Below are 20020 nucleotides of genomic sequence, written 5' to 3' on the forward strand. Positions count from 1 at the left end.
ACTACCTTTTAATAAGCTTTTAAGTATCCAAATTGGCTGATCCGCCGCTTGGTGTTGGGTTGGTTCAGGGATGACAGACCCGACACTTGGGAAACTGACAAGGAGGTGGGTTTACAGCGGGATACCGACCCGCTGTCAATCTTTGTGATTTTGACAGCGGACCCGCCTCCAAACCCACACTCTGAGCGCCGGCAAAATTCAGCCCCTTGAATTAGTACTTTTATTTCCTTCTTTGATTTTCTGCCTATTCTCCTGAAGCCAGTTATTTCTGGTAGTGTCCAGAACCAGAGCTACCAGGAGCCCTCTAGTATCTCCCCCAAATTGGTAATTCTTCCCTTCTGAGCATGGACAGTGAGTATCAAGTCAAATCCTATCCTCACCCAGTATGAACAAGCTCACCCTTCTAGTACTGGATCGCTAGGTAACGATCAGCAACAGAAGCCATGGCTGATTTTGCACCTCCTTAGCTTGAGGATGGTGAGGCCAACTCTAACCTCCCAGTGTTACCCAAAGCTACGATTACCTGACTCAGCACAAACCAGCAATTAAACCTAGGACTTGCCCAATGTACATGGTTCGATGCCACACCAAATGGTGGCATTTACTCACTCAGATATTGGGGTTGGCACACTTGAAATAGGAGGAAGTCTACTTGGGAATATGAGCTAGGAACATAGGAACAGGAGTAGGCCATTCAGCCCCTCGAGCCTGTTCTACCATTCAGTTAGATCATGGCTGATCTGTAGCCCAACTCCATTGGCTCCATAACCCTTAATACCCTGGCCTAACAAAAATCTATCAATCTTGGTTCTGAAATTTACAATTGACCCCTAGCCTCAGCAGTTTTTTAGGGGAGAGAGTTCCAGGTTTCCACTACCCTCCATGTGAATATGTCAAGTCTATGCCAGTCAATGGGGAAGGGCTATGAGTTTGAATCCCTGGCAATCTAGTGGTGGTAGGATGGAATTTAAGCTTTATTTACCGTCAGTCTCGTCGAGTCCAATTTGAGCTAGTAACAGGGATGTATACGTTCTTGCCAACAGCACCCGTCCCCCTCAGATGAAGTACTCGCGGATGAAAAAACGCTCCATCAAGTAATCTGGCTGACAGCAAGTGAACCTACCTGCTGTGAGCAATCAGTCAATCAAGGGTGATTGACAGGTCAGATCGAATTTAGATTCAGGCCTCGTCAATGAGATTCCAGTACCCTACTGCTATTGTGGGCTCTATCAGCTCTGCGCCCGTCAAGAAGCATCTCTACTGTGGAAATCATTAGACACCTGCATCTCTAACACTACTTTTCTCAATCGATGCTATATATGGTAAGAGATTCAAATGTCCTCGGCTGCTCTTCATTGCTGAACCAGGCCTCCTCTTCCTCACCACCGCCCAGACATCTGTCAGTTACTTACACTGGGTGTTTATTGTACATGATGGGTAGAAATTCATCTACCGGCAACATCTTCCCAAAAGGCTCAGCCGCCAGCAGTTTTTTGGCCCCTTACTGGGATATGATGTAGGCCAGCGTCCAGTAGGAATAATCTGCTTCTACTAGGTTCATAATGCCAGGCACAGACTTTTCTGGCTGTTGCACTTGCATCCGCTTCCGACCAATGTAGCTGAAGTAAAAGCAAGAATGGAAAATGTAAGTGACTTTGTGGGGAAGGGGCAGGTTAGATATAGTCCTGCAACGATTCCAGGTCCTAAACCCAGAGTGGCGCAGAGATAACACACTTGTTCAGTTAAGAGAAAAATACTTCTAAAGAGTAATTGGACAAAATATTCAGGATAAAGGTGTAATGCAAAATAATAGCAGCAATATTAACTTAAAAGGAATACTCGAGGACAGGCCTTGACATAAAGAGTTCACCCATACCCACTTGCTTTGACCTGACAGTGACTGGTCTCCCAATTGTGTTAAGTATGTGTATTGTATTGAACAATTAACACAAAGACTTAAACGTATAACTCAAACAGGTCTTTACTGGTTGGAGGTAGGGACTATACATAGGTCTTTACTTCATGCCCACAGGCGGGAACTGAGGGGGATCAGTACCCACAGTACTATTTATACCCCTATGGCCAGGAGTGGTACTGCGTATCACTACGCCCAACAAGTAGTGCAGTCCTGTCCATAGGTTCAAAGTAGCACACATATTACATACACAACATTCGTCCCTTCCTAGCTTTACAGTCATCTCCCCATTTAACATAACGTAATAACATATATACATATATAACTTCAGGTTTACATAACAGAATAACATAGATACATAGATAACTTCATGTCAAAACAGATCACAGATTCAGTCTCTGCGGAAAACAGTTCACAGATTCAATCTCTGTGGTGTAGTCGGTTCACGTTGCTGGAGTGACTCATTCAATAGTCCTTCCATGGATTTAACAGTTTGAACTTCCGAACTGAATTGGCTCCGTTCGGAGGGACCACGTGTGTGATCTGGTAGAGGTGATAATGGTTCAGATGGGTCATCTTCTGTTTTTACTTTTCCTTTTCTGCTTCTTGGAGACTCTCTGGGCTCCATTGTCAGCTGCCACAGCTGCCAGCTGCATGCGCAGTTCCTCCTTCTCTTCCTCCTGTTTCCGTCGTAGAGCCAGCTTCTCCCGATGTTCCGTAGACTTTTGGTGCTCCTCCATGATTTCTGCACTTTGGGAGTCGAAGTTACAAGCTGGGCAGGACAGGACATCGTAATATTCGGTGTCGTCCTGAGCTAGACCAGTGAGAGGGTCGTCTATTTCCTCCATACCCAGCTGGACATTAGCCAGCTCTTGTTCCAAATCCAGACATCTTTCCTGAAGAGACTTCTTCATGTGTACCTCTGCATCCAGCTTTTTCTGGGCTTTCAGCAAGTCGTTTACTAGTGACCTCATTTGTGATTTTAATACTTCAACTTCCTTTGGAGATTGATTGATCGGACTATGCAATCCCTCTACCGGAGCAGCTGTTTCAGCGGTCTGTTGTTCTACGTTGACGTGAGTCAGCGTACTTTTGGCATCCAAGGGCTGCTCTGTTGCAGTCATCTCAGTCTGTGTTGCCACCTCAGCTCTTCCAATAACCTTTGAGAGCTCCGAACCCCTTTCGTTTGAATATTGAAGTTCATGTTCAAGTTTTTCCCATTTCAGAGTCCTGTCCTTCAGCATATGCAGGAGTTGGCTGACCGTTAACTCCTCTGACACCAGACGTTTTGTGTGCTCCTGCTCCATTTTCTCCATCAGCTGCTTCTGTTGTCTTTCCAGATTCTCCAACTCTATATCAAAGAACTCTTTCGTTGCATTCAACTCTTGCTCAAAACAGCGAAGCATTTGTTCTAATTGCTGTTGTAGTTTGAAATGGAGTTGAGTTCGAGCCCGGTGTCCCTCAGAAATGGGCACATCAGTAGACTTGCCAGACTCAGAATTCTCTGTTAAACTATGTTGTTGTTGCTCAGTGGAATTCTGTGCTGAAACTTTGTCTTTTGCACCTGAGTTGGGCTTACCATCATCCGTTCCAGAATCTGGGCCGACTATCTTCACCGAGTTCTCACTCGTTATTGTTTGTAGGAAATGCCAGTCCATATTCATTTTCCTAATCCACTCCCGTCCTAGTAGTGGAGGACCTCCTTCAGATATCACATATAAGTCCATTATTTGACTGTCTTCGCCCTTGTGGACCACTGCAACCTCTATTTTCCCGATGGGGTACACTCTTTGCCCCGTGTATGTTTTCAATCTAATCCCCGTATCCTGTAGGGGAATATGTTGGAATAACTTTCCGTAATCTTTCTTATTTATGACCGTCAATGCCGATCCAGTGTCCAATTCCAGTTTTACTTGGACTCCTTCTATCTGAAGAGTGACCCAAATTGTCTGGAGGTCTGCACCCTTACCAGCGTTGAGTACTCTTAAGCTAGCCAGTTCATTACAGCTTAAGCTAGCCAGTTCATTACTGCTAGCGTCTGAATCGGACTCCTGTTCGGTCACCTTGTGTACCTTTGCGTATTTTCCTTGCGGTGACTTCTTGTTGCTGGTCTTCTTCCCTGACCTGCATACTCTAGCTATATGTCCAAGCCTACCACAAGTTCTACATTCTTGGTTTTTAAACCAACACTGGTTCTGATCATGCGTTGTCTTTCCACAACGATAACATTTGCCAGAACTCACACCCAATTTGTGTGCACTGAGCTCCGGTGACCGTAGCTGCATTACTGCCGTGCCTCTCGCTGCGGCTTCGTGTGCTGCTGCCATAGTGACCGCCTTCTCAAGCGTCAGCTCATTCTCTTCGAGCAGTCGCTTTTGTGTATCCTGTTTAAATAAACCACACACAAATTTGTCTCTAAGTGCCTCTGTCAGTCCCGTTCCAAACTGACAATATTTCGCTAATTTCCGCAATTCCAGCAAATATTCAGCATTGCTTTCATGCTGTAGCTGCCTTCTGTCGTAAAATTTAAATCGTTCCGCTAGCATCAGCGGCGTGGGGTTTAGATGATCTTTCAGGACAGTAACAATCTCATCGAACGTCTTATCCGCCGGTTCATCTGGTGATAACAGGTGTTTCAATTGCCCGTATGTCTTCGCACCCATTAAATTTAATAATGTTAGTGCTTTATCAGCCTCACGAATTTTATTGGCCTTACAATAATTTTTAACTCGTTCAACATATATGGCCCAATCTTCGATGTCACTATCAAAGTTGCTAATATTCCCGTGTTTAGGCATTGTAGTACTTTATCAGATTTGCAATTTCTCAGATTTTTTTTTTTTTTACTGTTATCCAAGATGGCGGCTTCCCGCTCTTGCCGTCGTCCTCCGCCCACAAAATGGCGGTTTTCCCGCTTCTGCCTTCTTCCCCAGCGGTTTTCCCGCGAAAAATGGCGGCTTTCCCGCGCTTCTCGCTCTCCCCGCCCACTTCAATGGCGGTTTTCCCGCGCTTCTCGTCGCTGACTTTCAGCCCGACTGCGGCTCTTATCTCCTGTGCGATCGCTGGTGCGCCGCCCGCCCGAAACGGTTCTCAGCCCTTATCACCGGTGCGATCGCTGGCCCGCTAAGCGCCTCCCGCTTGAAGCGGCTCCCGGCCTCTGGCTCACCCGCTCGGCGGCTCTTGCTCGCTCCCTCCCGGGCTCTGGCTTACCCGCTCGCGCCCTCAGTGTCTGCCGACGCTGCGCCTTCCAGCCCGAGTGCGGCCCTTATCAGGGATTTCGATCGATTGCCCTTCTACCTCCGACTTCCCCCAGCCCTGTCTTTGCAGCCAACGCTGCTTGGCTTACCCACCACCGAGGTTGAAAAAGCTGCAGGATGTCTTCTGTCCTCCCGTTTTCAGTCGTTGATGGAGGCTTCAGGGTCCTAATGCCTGTCGCTTCCAGTCGCTGGAAGCTGTCAGGATTTCTGCTGCCCTTCAGTTTTCAGTGGGGTGTTGAGGATTGGAACCTCTCTTCAACGTCCTGTCTTTGGACGAAGCCGCTGTGGAATAACTGCCGCAGGGTTCGAACCGACTCGTCGCCAGTGTTAAATATGTGTATTGTATTGAACAATTAACACAAAGACTTAAACGTATAACTCAAACAGGTCTTTACTGGTTGGAGGTAGGGACTATACATAGGTCTTTACTTCATGCCCACAGGCGGGAACTGAGGGGGATCAGTACCCACAGTACTATTTATACCCCTATGGCCAGGAGTGGTACTGCGTATCACTACGCCCAACAAGTAGTGCAGTCCTGTCCATAGGTTCAAAGTAGCACACATATTACATACACAACAAATTGGAGCCACTATCTTCACGTCGTTTCTGAGGCTGGCCACTGATTCGTGACATTGTACTACTCAGCTTCTACTCACAGTTTCCCATACTGAGCCTCGTTATTTGAACCTCAGGAATTACATGAAGATAGCAGTTCTGACCAGGAAGTCAGGCACTTTGAAGTAAAAAGTAATACTTTTTTTTTTATAAACTCATCAAGGCAAGGGATGTTAGCCGCATGGAGAACTTTCTATTCTTTCCAACCAATGCCAGCATGGAGCGCTCCCGGGTCAGGTTTAACGCGGCCAGGTGCAAAGTAAAGCTCCAACGTGCTTCAGCCCAAAATCAGAAGGGCAACATCCTACTGCACCATCCTATGACCTCACTGAGTGACATTCCCGATTTAGCGCTGAATTACAGGGGAGACTTCCTGCTGTGAGCCCATTCTGACTAAGAGCTAAACTGAGACTGCCCATACTCATTTCCCTTAGGACCACTGTAGTCAACACAGCAGATATTCATCCCATCAGCCTAGGCGGGATTAGAATCAACACTCAGATATGAAAGGCCAATGTCTAGCCTGCCACATCAGATCGACCCCAGAAGTTGAAGGCTTTTTTAGATTTAAGTTTGGCAGAGGTATTTTTTAAATGAGTATTCAAAGAAAAAGCCTGCGTAGGCCATAGCCAAGGGCATTTCTTAAAATTACGAAAGTGTGGGGATTAAAGCCAAGCGCATGTCGATCCTGTAAAATTGTATAATTGCATCGCCAACCCATCTAAAATCAATGTCACCGCTTAATTTGTTGCTATTTTTAGAGCAGCCTCCAGTGGCCCCTTTAAGGACGCTGGTTAAGCTGCTCTACATCCAGTACTACTGGGCGGAGCGCCAGTGCGCGCGTCTGCCCGCTGGCACTTGAAAATTGTGCCGTGGTCCTACAAACAGCGTAGGGCACCAACTGAAATATTGTTGCAAGCAAATGCGCTGGACGCCTATTTCAAAGCCCTCTTGAAAATCAGGTCAGGTGGGCCTCCGGTGTCTCCCCCATTTTTCAGCGTGAGTGGCGACTCTTAAAAACGACAGTAGCTTCTATCCATATGGTGAGCTAAATTAAAACAGAAAATGCTGGAGATACTCAGCAGGTCTGGCAGCATCTGTGAGCTAAATTGCCCAGCTCATACGATTGGAACCTTAGAACAATTTCCATTCCTTACATTGATACAACAGAACATGTTGAATTATTTTGACATCTGTTTTTCATCAACCAACTGATGAACAAAAGCAAACATGCAAGTATTACTTTCATATCTATATTATAAACTTTTGCTGTGAACCGCTGGACTCAAGATTTGTCACTGGGAAGAAATAACCAAATAAGGCACAAATGATTTCTGACATTTGTCTGTTCACAAGGAAAATAAATATTGACCCTTTGGTGGACAATAGCTTTTTTTAAACAACAGTGTAGTTTGAGATCAAGGCCAATAAATTGAGTCAGCCCCTTTTTGTAATGCTTTCCTTGGGATCTATAGCGTATTATAAAGACAGCACCTTGCAGGGAGGGTTCTGTATCACCGACAAGGCCATTATATTTGAGGGTGCAGTATATGAAGAGTCTCATACAGGAGGTGTGCACCAACACCCAGTCTATAGCAGTTGGCTGCAAATTTGTAATAATGCATACAGCCAGCAACTGAAAACTGCAAATGCCTCTTTACAAGCAGCGGGTGCGTGCTTAGCATTTAACAAAATATGTTGTTAAACAGATACCTTCAGTCTCCAGTAGACTATTTAAACCCAGGAGAGGAAACACAGACACACACACACCAAAACCCCAAGACCTCCCATGGACTCCCGAGTACTGAACAGATGAGACTTCAGCAACACCGACTCACCCTGTTTCAGAGTTGTTCTGGTCCGCAGTTCGATTTCATTCGGTGCTTTAACAAATACCTTTTTCCTTCCTTTCAGGTTTCAAGGACTGCAAGCTTCAACAACTCTTAGATACCAATGCCCCTCAAGATCCTTCTTCCCATTCACTTTCTTCTGACCCCATCCCTTTTTCCAATCATTTAATCCCTCCACCCTATCACAGACGCTTTCCTCCTCCTCCCTCTTCCCTCCTTCACCCTGGCTCTGTACTTGCTTAAAACATGTTAAATCTCTAACTTCTTCCAGTTCTGATGAAAGGTTATTGACCTGAAATGTTAATACTGTTTCTCTCTCCACAGATGCTGCCTGACTTGCCGAGTGATTTTCAGCATTTTCTGTTTTTAAGTCAGGTGAGAACTGTTCTAGTCAAGCTGCGACATGTAGTCACCTCGACTTATACAAGAAATGAGGGTTACTGGTTGCACAGTCCAGTGTACTATCTGGCTCTGTAAAAATCTAATTTAGAAAACTGGTGAAACAGGCAGGTTCTGCAATGTTCAATATCAAGTATTTGTAATCCGTTGTTATACAACCGGACTCACATCAGGTCCCAGTCCAGCTGGTTCTCCTCGATATCTTCCATTAGCTTTGTTATCTTTCTTCGAAAATGTGGTTCAAACCTATTGTCATCTTCTAAGACGAGAGTCTTCTCCAGCCCTCGGTCAATGACCTGCATCACAGAGACACAGCATTTAAAACTGTTTTGTTGCATACACTAGGCTTGTATTCCCTTGAATATTGAAGGTTAAGGGGTGATCTAATTGAAGTGTTTAAGATTATTAAAGGATATGATAGGGTAGATAGAGAGAAACGATTTTCTCTGGTGGGGGAGTCCAGAACAAGGGGGCATAAGCTTAAAATTAGAGCTGGGCCATTTAGGGGTGATGTTCAGGAAGCACTTCTTCACACAAAGGGTAAAGGAAATCTGGAACTCTCGCCCTAAAAAGCTGTTGAGGCTGGGGGGTCAATTGAAAATGTCAAAACTGAGGTTGATAGATTATTGTTAGACAAGGGTAATAAGAGTTACAGAGCCAAGGTGGATAGGTGGAGTTATGATACAGACCAGCCATGATCTAATTGAATGGCGGAACAGGCTCAAGGGGCTGAATGGCCTCCTCCTGTTCCTGCGTTCCTATTTGCCGCTGCTAATGAGCACATTTACTAAAATAAGGACATTTTGATCTGGGAACTGGCACATGTTTAATTTCTAAATTAAATAGTTGAAATGGCGTATTTATTTCAATAACTGTCTTCCAAATCTTTTGTAAGGGTCAAACTTAAATACAATGATGTTAATCAACCCCTGCTGTGGTTGAAGCCAGTGAATTCAGTGCAAGTAGTTCCTTTCTCTAGGCATAGGTGGCGCTATTTTCTTTGTTAAATAGCTTCTGGGATCCAACAGCAATTCTCATTCAAGTTAATGACTGAGGTCAGTGGTTATTTGTCTGGGTGCCCAAACCTGTTATTTTAAATGTGAAGGATGAAATTATCAACCCATCAATTTTGAAAATGCGCAAAGAGGGATATTTTGTCAAACACTGTCAAAACAGACAGCTAATTGTACACTAGACATTGGAAAAAGATTGCCGATTCACTCAAACCTAGTGATGCATAACTCACATCATGTCTTGTGGTCAGCCCTGTACATGTACATTGTACAACAGAAAAGTTGTAAAGCTACCATAACTGAGGAGCTAGTATCTGTGATCACGACATGTGATAGTGTTGGAGTGGAGGGGCTGGTAAATTTGTCCAGTGTGCCCCAATAAATACACAGGCATTGTATAAATGGTATAAATCAACCATACAGAAAAAAACATATTTATCCTCAGAAGGAGAGATGATACTTGGGTCTGTTTTGGCTTTTGTGCAACGTGTACACTATACTGGTATCTAAATTGAATGTGCATTAGATATCAGCTCGGAGATTCAGGCCGAGATAGAAAGGAGATCTGTTCTCAGGTGGCTTCTGTATAAAATGGCTAACAGTTGTAAGCCATAGAAGTGGTCTTTTAGGATCAGTGTTCATTTTTCGGTTGATCCAAAAGCTTTCACAATGGGTTATGTACAGAGGTCTGTGTCGCACTGCTGAGCTGTACAGACAGGTCGTGCTATCGAATAGCCTCGTATGTTGGTCAGTTTTACAAGGTGAATAAACGCTTGACCCTTGATATGCACATTACTGCTGTAAAGTTACAATCTGTGCCACAACAGGGAGAAAGGCTGCCACTCAAAAGATTGGTGAACACTTACAGCATTGTGCTGGAGGAAGAACAGGTTAATCCATGGATTGCTGGGACGTGCATTCATGCCTATGATCCCGCACCTAGTAAGATCCTTATCTAGGCTCTGCCGCCAGGGGCGAGCCCTCAAGCAGAAGCCCCCTATTCCTCCCAGAGGTAATAGGGAGGATCAGCGATTAGCTATTCCCCACGGCAGCCTTGTACATTTTCTAAGCATCCAATTTCAGAGAGATGCTGGCAGAGGATTACACCGGGTCAGTGACCAGGCCCACTCAGCCTCTGATGATGTTACAGTTCGGGCCGTTCTCCCAAAACTCTTCACTCGGGCTCACCTCAAGGGGCAGATTCCCTGAGCAGGCCCATGCCTCTTGCCAACCAAAATTCAACTTCCTGCAAAGTAGTGAATGGGATGCAGCACGCCTCAGGGCTAACAATCGACCCTTTTTTTACCCTGGGCCATACTGCATATAGTGCGGATTGCCTACGTAACTGAAATATTATAATCTGAGTAGGACAGATCCCTATCTCTGTCAGAGATGGCATTGCAGGCCCAAGAGAGGAGAGGGGGAACACTCTTCATAAAAAAGTGCGAGGCTCACTCTCAACGAAACAAACACTAAGCAAAGTTTTTGTTTCTGAATCTATAATGGGCGCGATCTTGCCAGCCCTGGGGAGGCGGATATGGAGGCGAGACTGCTGGGAAAATGGCAGAATTTGGGGGCGGGTGCCCAACCCGCCTCCATGCCATTTTCCTAGGAGGTGGGTAGCCGTCCCGCGCCGCGTCCCGTCTCCTTGGAGGCAGGAAGGGATTAAAGCCTATTAACTGCAAGTTAACAGGTAGTTAACAGGCAGAAAATAGGATTATCCCCTTTTTGCCCTCACAAGTGTGGGCTTCCCGAAGGCTCCAAAACCTGCCAGAGTCACCGAGGCGAGCACTGGGTCTGCGGGGGTCGGGGAGGGGGAGGCGCAAAAGTGCGCTGTGAAGGTAAGTGATGAGTGCAAGAGTGGAGAGGTGAGTATCTGAGGTAAGTGCAAAGTGTTAGTAAAAGTGTACTTAACTTTGTTTCTTCCTTCAGGCTTCAGTTGGTGAGTATGCGGCGAGTCTCGCACCTCCGCGGTAGAGATGACAGATGGCCGTTGCATTCTCCAATGCAACAACCATCTCATTTCTGCAAAAGAAAGCTGTTTGATGAGGTCTTGAATTTAAGCCCTATCAAACTACAGAGAATGTCAACGTTTGACAGCTTCACAGAGCTGTCAAACGATGACAATTCATCTGTCAAAAATATTTGACAGATGAAATGTCATACGTTGAAGTTCTCTGCAACTGGCTTTCCTTTAATTAGCTTGCTAAACCCGCTGGGTGGGCTTAACAAGGTCAATCAAGGGAAAATAGCGTGGGTTGGCCAGAAGTTGATGGAGGCGGGACTGAAACCTGACAAGTGGGAGTCCCGCCTCCAAAAGCTCCCCATTGGTAAAATCACCCATGTCTCCACACCGGGCAATATAAAATATTCAGAAGCATTTACCTCAAGTGATGGACCATTCTGAAGCATTGGGAGTTCTAATGGAATCTTTGGAGCTAGATAAATACACGTTGTGTGACAACATATCCACAAACACCTAAAATACGGGAATATGTACATTAGGATCAATCTTCTTACCTCTTTCCAGATGTAATAATGGCTCAGGAAGCAGCCTATTTCTCCCCGCGTCAGTATTCTTCCTGAGTATGGGTCATGGTACCCTGGCAACATTTCAATGTTAAGTGCTTTCAGGTGGCCTGAGTTGAGGGCTCTGTCAGTACAAAACATGTGTCACATTATTATACCATGTTTCTTTTAAGACCCAATATGGAGTGCAACCCTTCATGGCGTGGAATGACCTACAATGGAAACGGTACCTGCAGTTTTTCCTGTCAGTGTCATGCCCCAGTCCTACTGCATCAGATCCAATGCAAGGTTTGCAACTTAGGTGTGTCAATCTTATATTACCATACTGTTTGATGGCACTGTTTGAAAACCTGTCCTGAGCTGCTAGTGATGCATACTGGTTGTAGCATAAACCTCATGCCTTCTGGTCCAATATTAATTCATCGCAACATTGGCAAGACCAAAGCCGTTCTGTTGGGTTCCTATTAAAAGCTCAGCACCATAGTCTCTTATTTCATCCGCATTCCGAGCTGGTCATAACCTGAACCTGACTGTTCACAACCTCGGTGTCTTTTCTATCGATTCTCCAGTAATCTCTTTCTATCCTCATTCCAGCTGGTTTGGGTCATTGCATTTTATTTCCTGGCTAGAATTCCCTTTTTTTCCCTCTACTTGTCCCTGGGACCCTGTGCTGGTACTAGAATAAATGGGAAAATATGGGTGCTGGATAAATCATTACCCAAAAAATAAGCAGTAACTTAACATATTTATTTGCACACTGCTGCAGGGATTTAAAATTACTACCACAAAGTCAAATGCGTTCACTTTATATGTAATAATAATAGAAGCTTTAAGGGAGAATTTTAACTCCTGGGCAGGTAGCCCATGAGATGCATGGGCTTCAGTGGGAAGCCAATCCATTTAAGCAACCGGGCCCCATTAGCACCCATCGAAATGGTGAAAGATGGCAACCCAAGTCAGTGGAAAAGATGTCAGAATTTTTTGCCCTGATTTTTTCCAATAAATAAAATTATGCCAAAAGCAATATACACTGAAGAAAAGTCATGGGGGCGATTTTCTGACGTCGGAGGAGGCGGGTTTGGAGGTGGGAAAGGCGGGAAAATCAGAAACAATGAGGGCGGGTTCGGAACCCGCCTCCAACTCGCCTCCGCGGGATTTTGCCTGTGCCGGTTTTGGAGGTCGGGAAACGGTCCCGCCTCCAGCTGGCCATAGCGTGAGTTAGCATCATTAAATGCTTGTTAAGGGCCTCTCTAAGCCTATTTTGAGAGGCCCTTGTGATTTTTCGAGCATTTCGGCGTGTTCCACGACCCTCCTAAACCCCGCCAGGTTTAGCTCGTGGGTGGTCTCCTCACAGCTGCAGGTCCAACAATATATTGTTTATTTCATCAAGGATTACTTGCAGATGCCAGAACTTTGCTTTAAAAGGCCTTTCAGCACTTTTAGAAGGCCTTCCGAAGTCAGAGGTGCTGCAGCTTGAATCTATCAACAGTGGGACTTCCTTGGAAGACCCTCTCCCCGCTTGCAATGAGCGCTTCCCCGCGTAGGCATCTGCAAGCAGCATGGAAACCATTTGTTTTCTTTCTCCATGGACCTCAGATGAAGATGAGGAGGAGGAGGCTGAGGAGGAGGATCTGGAGGAGGAGCAGGAGGAGGAGCAGGAGGAGGTCAGAGCGCCGGTGTATCGACCAGCAGCAGCGGCAGCACGCGAGCACATGGCTGCCCAGGATGCACTTATCATGGCCAGATTTGCATAGGTTGCCCAAGTTGGCACATGTCCTTGGCTCCAGCCTAGGACATCATTGACAATGGGCATGACTTTCTGGCCTCCTTTCACTCTGGCCACCAACCTGACAACGCAAGTGTGGCGGAGGCCGCAATGTGGAACTGCCTAAGGTGAAAGAACAGATGCCATAACGCCAACATTTTGGCATCAAATCATTTTAATGCTTTCCAACAGGGATGGCACTTCATCAATACACAGAAACATTCTCCCAATCTGCAAACAGATCTGGAGGTTATATCCCTTGCCAGCTGTACCCACACAGCCTTGGTTTCTTTGGCAGGCCTCTTCCTCCCAGATGAGTGGAAGAGCACCTCCATGCTAGCTGTCACCCACTCAAACAACATTTGCAGCGCCTCATCCGAGAGCCTCGGGGAGGCCCTTGCCTTGGATTTGGACATAGTAGTTTCTCAGAATATGTTGCAGGTGATGCAGCATAGGCCGAAATCCTGTGGAGTGAGCCAAGGCAGCAAGAAGCCATAAAATCAGACTGGAAAAGTGATGTCAGCAGAGGCGAGTTTCAGTCCCAAAACACTAATTGACCAAGGGCATCCAACACCTCTGAAATCAAGTGGCCAATCATGGGAAAAATCGCAATTTTTTGAAAACTATCAGTAGAGGCAGGTTTCAAACCCACCCAAACCGAAACCTGCCTCCATCTCGCCTCCAGTGAGAAAATCGCCCCCAATATGTGTCTGATGTGTAAACAGGATCTTAATGGGGTTAATGTATATATTTTCTTTTCTTCAGGATCAGTACTTACTTCCCATCCACAGCATCTGCTACCTTGACTTCAATATCCTGTTCGTAAAGTGTGCGGAGCATTCGTTCCCTCCTGTCTGTTCTACGCTTGAGATTTATCATGAAGATCTAAACACAAGTTCAAAATAACTGATTACCACTAATGACCTGGCAACAATTGCACACTATTTTCAACATTCCTCTCAGTTTACATGTGTTTTTATATACCACTGGTGGTTTATGTCTCCAACAAGCCACACTGGGAACTTTTTTCTTAAAAGAAGGGACAAGTAAACCATCTGCATCTAATATTTGCTGTGCGTATTTTTAGAACCATCCTTTTAGAAACTGATTGTGGGTCAATACCTCCTGACTAACTCCACAGTTCTCATAACATTCACACTTGTGCGTTTATCCATTTATTGGCAAAGAATTAAGTAAAGATTAATTTAAAAAAATTCTTAGGTGGGTGTAGCAGATCCCATTGCAATACTCAAAGAAGAGCAGGAGAGTTCTCCCCGGTGTCCTGGTCAATATTTATCTCTCAACCAACATCATCAAAAACAAATTATCTGGTCATTATCTCATTGCTGTTGGTGGGATCTTGCTGTGTGCAAATTGGGTGCCGTATTTCCCTATTATTACAACAGTGACGACACTACAAAGGTAATTCATTGGCTATAAAGCATTTTGGGACATCCTGAGGTCGGGAAAGTCTTTCTTTTTTTTCTTAATCAAGCACGTTTTCTGAAGAGAATACCTATCAAGTGGTGGTGGTTTATGGTACTTGTGAATTGTACAGCTAGGACCCATTCAGTGGTTATCTTGGATAACACTGATCCCTGACCATATCGGGTGGTGATACAACGCAGAGTGGTGGGGCTCTCAGCTCACTGAAGAGTTTTCACGTCAGCCTGTTCTCCATAAAAACAGTAATAACCAAATTGAAAAAATGGGCTAAGCTTGTGCCACTGGATGCCAGAGAAACATTTTATCTTACCCCTCAACAACAACTTGCATTTATATAGCATAGTAAAATGTCCCATGGCGCTTCACCAAATAAAATTTGACACCGAGATACATAAGGCGATATCAGGACAGGTGATCAAAAGCTTGGTCAAAGAGGTAGGTTTTAAGGAGCATCTCAAAAGGAGAGAGAGGTAGAAAGTCTGAGGTTTAGGGAGAGGATTCTAGAACTTAGGGCTTAGGGCAGCTGAAGGTGCCTCCTGCTATGTAAAGTGTGGCAATACAATTTCCTTCTTATTAAATTTAGATTTTGTAAAACCAAAACATTAAGTAAGAAGTGCAATAGATAGTTAATGGGATTATCGCACTACTCTGTCGACCGACCCAGTAAATTCTCTAGCGTGACAATTGTTTGCGGTTGGATGTGGGAAGGTGTATGTAATGTATGCAACTGCAAGCAAGTTTACTATACAGAAGCTTTGGAAATTAGTTCGACATGCTATTCATTTTGTTGCTGGTGATGCCCAATTTTATCCTGAGCCAGGAAGGATCACATATGGCAAGCTTGATCTCTGAGCCAAGGTCCCAGGGATGATAGGCCATGGGGTGGGAATAGCGGATCAGAGGGTGTGTGTCCAATTTCCTAAGCTCAATGTCATATATGAGGCATCCAATTGTGACCCGTGGAAGCTCATTCAGGTGAATAGAATGCACAGAGCATAGACAGCTCCCCATCAGGACCATGGTAGGCAATGGCTTCAATTGGGCCAGATACGTGAATATACGTGATTCCCATAAGGAAAGCGGTGAGTGGTACAGTGTGTTGAAGCTCCCAGGTGTTGTGCTGCAGAATGCTGGTAGGATGTGGGTATCCACCTGCAGTTCTCCCTGTACCATGCTTTCCCATCTCAGTCATACTGTTGTGGGAATTGCCAGGGTGAAAGAGCAGGTCAGAGGGCAGGTTGCCCTGGGTTGCACTAACACCACTTGGTAGTGGCTGGGAAGATAGGATTTAACCAGGCCGCCCCTTTAAGGCCATAGAGCCTAACTGTTGTAAAGAGGCACATCCTGAGGTAAAGAGCGGCCTTCATTGAGAAAAGGTTGTAAATTGGCAAGCTGCCTGTAAATCCCCAGCTCCTTTCCATGGGGGAGGGCCAGTATTCAGGTCAGGAGAGACCAGCAGGAAATTACTTTGACTCTTTTTTTACACCTGTTTTAAGATGCTACTTGTTCTTTGGTACGTTCCTCGTCTCGCCACCATTTGTTGTTGTTTACGTCAGAAGCAATTAAGTGCGAGTGTTTCACAAGTACTGCATGCATGACACTTTCAATTGTGACTGATGTGCTAGACTTTCACATATACGGACTTTATGGAGACGATATCACCAGCTAGATCAGATGGCAGTGAGAGAAAAAATGTTTCATCAGCCAGTACATTTACACAGTGAGCTCAGGACTACTTCAGATATAATCTGAATTAACTGCTGTTAAGCAAACAACTCAGGCTGTCGTCATTAATTAACCAGCTCATTAATCAGGCCTTTTAAAATTAATGGAGTGATTTTATTATAAAATTTATTAAACTAATTTCAAGCTTGCAATACAATCAAGGGCCTAATAGCACTATATTAATTATTTGCATCGTAATGATCATAGTGTTTCAAAAAGGCAGTTGTAGAGGAAAAAAAGCCATAACTAGAGAAGCAACCAAACTGAAGTGCAGGATTAGCTGGAAGGAATCTCACAAAGCTTCACCCCAGCAAGGAGCTGGACCACTTAGAGAGAGAGAAATCCGTAAGCAATGATTCTCAAACCTTCTCAAAGTTTGTTTAAGTCATATTCTAGCCCTTTCCAAATAAATAGCAAGTCTCTGTCAAGCAATTCCACTGAACTACCCTTTTCCTGGCCATTGGACTCTAGGACATGTTAAAGTTAAATTGATCCCAGCATAACTTTATTACCTAATAATGGATATCAACATGTTCATTACTGCTCCAATGTCAATGTTTTAATGATGGCCTTCCCTTCTTATAAACAAGCTTGACAATTGAATGTAATATAAAACATCCCACTTATGTCAATGTTGTCTTTTATGCTATTGTAACTACATTTCTGTAGCTAAATCAATAGTGGATGATGGGGTTTAATCAATACAATGGAAAGTAAAAATTGAGATCCCATTACACCCTGGAAGATTATTATCCTTGTGGAATAATCTGTTTGCTGATTTAATTCTAAACAAAAGCCTGTGCTTGTTGAAACATTGTACCTGATTAGAACACAAATTCTACTGATTAGATTCTGGTTTGGCACAGCAAAAATCATTTAAAAAATACTGATAGTCTTCAGGCTAACTCTCTTCATTGTCTTTCATAGTTCAGTAGTTATTTCTGCCCTTTCTCTCACCTCATCAAATCCCATCTTGTCTGGGTGTTTGGGAGGTACAGAAACTTGTATGGAAGGCTCCATGGGAGGATGGTCAACTGGAAAACAAAGATACCGTTAACAGCGCGCATATTTAACTGTGGTTTATATAATGTCAATATTACCAAGCAAACTCAGCATATCCTTTTTTAATGATTGGTGATTCTTTATGACTTGAAAACTGAATATAACTGTGGCAGTTCACGAAGAATACAATTCAGGAAATGAGCTGAATATAAGAGGACACATAGCGTGTTAGAAGGCAGATGAATTGAAATGATGGATGAATGATTTATCAAAGCTCTCTCAACCCTGGGATGTGGTTTGCTCAGAGTACATAATATATACAAACTTATTTATCTTGGTTGACAGTTTCCCCTATTTTTATGCCAATGGGGACACCTTGGGCAACAGTGATGGACAGATGAACATTATGTCATCGAATCACGTGACTTGGCCAGATGTTGCATTGCACTTCATGATTTGAACAGGTGATAGAATTGAGATTTGTTTCACTGCAAGTTTGAGTTAATAACATAACTTGGACACATTATAAAGAATAATGGATATATGTGGAAATGACAGCATGGAAACAAGTTAATCTAGTTGTGTCATAAACATGCTTAATTGATTCAGAAACATGATATGAACCATGGTGTAATCAGTGCCTTGGCATTGCACAGTGCATCTTGTGTTACAAAGAATACAATTCAGGAAATGAGCTGAATATAAGAGGACACATAGCGTGTTAGAAGGCAGATGAATTGAAATGATGGATGAATGATTTATCAAAGCTCTCTCAACCCTGGGATGTGGTTTGGTCGGAGTACATAATATATACAAACCCAGTAAAATATATATACAAAATATTTTACTGGGTGATTTCATTCCATTTGTATTGCCAGCTGCTGTCAGCTCAGACCTCAAATGAAAATGAACATTGCGCTGATGACACCTGACATGTTCATACTTAAAGATTCATGACTGTGATATAAGCACTACCTCTTTATAAAGAAATTCTAATGACAGTATATAAGGCAGGAAAGGGTGGGTCTGATGACATCACAAAGCAAAACAGATGATCCGGTCATTATCACATTGCTGTTTGTGGGACCTTGCTGTGCGCAAATTGGCTGCCGCGTTTCCTACATTAAACAGTGACTACACTTCAAAAGTACTTCATTGGTTGAAAAATGTTTTGGAATGTCCTGAGGTCACGAAGCATGCTACATAAATGTAAGTTCTGTTGATGGTATGCAGACTTCCACAGCATATTCTTTAGGGGTATTGATCTGAGGTCGCTGTTCTGTACAGATCAATATACATCTAATCCATACTGGGGGAATTTTTCCTTCAGTTCCTTCATTTTTAATCATACTTTTTATTTTCACTTCGCACCTTCCCCCAGTTAGCATAAATGCCAGTCTGCTACATTTTGTGAAGATGTCCATGTTACAAGCCCCTGTTCGTGCTGGCTCCCGAAAGATCAGCTGCTTTCGGATCAACAGTCCTCCCTCCCACCTCACCACCAAGAACAGATTAACTGGTCACTGGTTCATTTTCTGTGTGTGTGACCTTGCTGTGTTCTCTGCCTACCCTTTGCTTTAGGTCGCCAACTGTATATCCTGCAGGGAGATGGGGGGAGGGGCTCACTGGCGTAACCAAAAAAAAACGTGCAGAAACATGTTAAAAAGCTTTTGAGGGGACTGGAAAATGTACCCAAAACAAATTGTCGCACAAAATCCAGAGATAAATGTTGCACCATTAGAGCTCACTTCCCCCTTCAAAAAATGACTGACAAGTTCATGTCCCACTGCACTCCCATTGTAACTATTTATTTTCGCATGCCATATGCCATTGAAATCCAATGGAATAAAAAAGGAATTTTACTTATTCAGTTGCCTCGAAACAGCAGCCTTGATCACAGTTCTGATTCAGAGCTGCTTTCCAGTTGTATGTTGTTTTTCTTTTGCATTGTCAACCTTTCTGGGGCTGTGTAAGCATTTTTGAAGCCATTCATTAGAATGTCCATATTCATTAGGTTGCCATGTATGCTGTCCATGCCTGTGGGGCAAATCTCTCAACATTATGTGGCTGAGACTGGTAAAAGCACTTCCGCTTTGATTGGGGACAATTTGTTGAAATGGTCATTGTAGCTTATCTAGGAATCCTGCAATGTTCCTCAGAGAGAGGGAGTTAATCACATCTAGAGTAGGAATAAACAGGTAGAAGTGCTTGAAACAAAAGTAATCAGCAGCTTCACTTCCATATACTTGACCAATTGCAGTCTACAGTCTTAATTCAAAGTTGCTTAATTTAACTTATCTGATAATTCCACTTGTGGGGATGTCCAAAACTAGGGGCCATAAATATAAGATAGTCACTAATAAATACAATAAAGCATTCAGGAGAAACTTCTTTACCCAGAGAGTGGTTATAATAAGGAATTTGCTACCACAAGGAGTAGTTGAGGCAAATAGCATAGATGCATTTAAGGGGAAGCTGGACAAGTACATGAGGGAGAAACA

At 44.1% G+C, this 20020-nt stretch overlaps 1 pseudogene; it reads right to left on the minus strand.

The window, feature by feature from the left end:
* The window catches only part of LOC147121852 (procollagen galactosyltransferase 2-like), a 156940-nt pseudogene that overhangs the window by 25525 nt on the left and 111395 nt on the right, over positions 1-20020 (minus strand).

The sequence above is a fragment of the Somniosus microcephalus genome, chromosome 3 (genome assembly GCF_052327205.1).
Source record: "Somniosus microcephalus isolate GS21.2 chromosome 3, FLI_Smic_1.0, whole genome shotgun sequence".
Lineage (NCBI taxonomy): Eukaryota > Metazoa > Chordata > Chondrichthyes > Squaliformes > Somniosidae > Somniosus > Somniosus microcephalus.